The sequence below is a fragment of the Octopus bimaculoides genome, chromosome 25 (genome assembly GCF_001194135.2).
Source record: "Octopus bimaculoides isolate UCB-OBI-ISO-001 chromosome 25, ASM119413v2, whole genome shotgun sequence".
NCBI classification, from domain to species: domain Eukaryota; kingdom Metazoa; phylum Mollusca; class Cephalopoda; order Octopoda; family Octopodidae; genus Octopus; species Octopus bimaculoides.
The window spans coordinates 34,776,947-34,778,994 of record NC_069005.1 but is presented as its reverse complement, the minus strand read 5'-3'; the positions used below and the strand labels follow the sequence as shown (position 1 = coordinate 34,778,994).

The 2,048-nt window shown below is 33.2% G+C and overlaps 1 protein-coding gene across 1 annotated transcript in view; it reads right to left on the bottom strand.

Moving 5' to 3' along the window:
* LOC106869084 (uncharacterized) overlaps positions 1–2,048 on the bottom strand; it is a 63,348-nt gene that overhangs the window by 41,213 nt on the left and 20,087 nt on the right. The window lies entirely within an intron of this gene.

Genomic DNA, 2,048 nt, shown 5'->3' with positions numbered 1-2,048 from the left:
ACACACACACACACAATTTCATACAGACTTTTACAATTTACAATGTATTGGAAAATGGCCATTTCTGAAGAAGCAACTCAGACTTGTCACTCATAAATAAGCATTAAAACCAGAAAGAAAGAAAAAAAAAAAAAGCTAATATTCTATTTGTGATATGACAAAGGTTAAGCAGATCTAATGTCGCCAAGGTTATAATATATCTGCTGCACCAAAATTAAAATCCTTGTTGCGAACCAGTAATTTCATCTCCTACAGGCAATAACAGATTTCAATCAATCATAGAATTGTTTGGTTTAAAAGAACACAAACAGACATCTTCGCCAACGTCTTTTGCATTCGTAAAACTGTAATCAATTCTGAGTTTTTGAAGATACACAGAAGAACTGAAGATTGAAAACTGCTTGAGGAATCTGTAGCTTGGAACATTTACTTCTGTGATAATCATTGCCAATCTATTTAAGGTCACTGACCTCCTCACAACTTCAATATGGATAGTTTTGAAAATAAGAAGCACTTTTTTTTGTCTTGAAATTATTGCTTTGTCGGAATTTATTATTCTCTTTAATTCGGTTAATGGTAAAATGATGTGATAGAATTTAACCCTTCAGCATTCACATTACTCTGTCAAGTGTTATGCTTGTTTATTCATTGTTTTGAATTAATCATGAATTATTTTGTTGTTTTGAGGCTTCAGTGATGTGATTGTTACCTTTGATGGTTTTAATTCCCATGCTGGCCACTTGATACGATCGGTATTTTAAATACGGATCTTATCCTTATTTAGATAAATTTATATATATATATATATATATATATATATATATATATACACACACAATATAACAGATGGATAGTGGTTCACTCACTACAGCTGTTTTAGACTTTTTTTTTTTTTGGTGAATAGAGTGATTACATCATGTGGAATAAACTGTTTCCATCAGGTGAATATATGCATGAATTAAACATTTAAAAAAGACATTCCACTGAATCCCAGTATGTGCCATTTCATGATTCCCTGGTGAACTTTGGCCAGACAATGATTCTCAGATTAAATTCAAGTCCAACTCCAAAAATACTCTTTACTTCCACATAATTATCTTTTCTCTGCCATGAGTGTTGGACAAGGCTAAAAATAAGAAAAAAATAAAAATAAAAAATTGATTTTATTAAACCCTACAATTTGTCTATCACTTTCACTAACAGACTATATATTTTATCACATTTCCATTAACAACACAGCTGCCAAGTAACTTTGAAAAATATCATTTTCTTCCACATTAAACGATGTGCTTTATTGAGCAAGATGAGAGACAAAAGGCTTCTGTGTGTTGTTGATTATAGTTACATATTCGCCCAGATCCGATTCACAATTATAATCATCCTCAACTGTGTATATTATTACTATTTCTGATTCAGTCTATAAATCACTGGTTTTGAATGGCCACCACTGTCAGGACAGACAGTTCATGATGAATTAACTTGTTGTTTTTCACAGGACAACAGCTGTTTGATTATGTCATTACTATTTGTGATTAGGTTGTTAATAAGTTGAAATATAACCCAGGATCGAACTTGGTTTTATATTAGATTGAAATTTGATATTATAATGGTTTGTCATAAGCATGAAATCATTTTATATAAACATTTTAAAACATGGAGAATGTAATTATTATTACTAAATCATCAAGCTTGCAGAACTTAGCATGCCAGACAAAATGCTCAGCAGCGTTTCATCCATCTTGGCATTCTCAGTTCAAATTCCGACAAGGCCAACTTTGTCTTTCATTTTGGGGTCAATGAAATTGGTGCCAGTCAAACAATGAGGTTGAAGTAATCGACTAGCCCCTTAAATCTGGGTAGATTTAATGACTCAACCCCCTCCGGCTTAAATTGCTGAACTGGTATCTGTTATGTCTCAAGCTACTGCTATCTAGCACCTTCGGATGATCTCTACTCAACAGTCAGTCTACTGTCAGTCCACTCCTACCATGGTCAGACTACCTCTATTTATATGTCTTGGTTGAGCCTACTTCTTCGCTTGGGGGGGG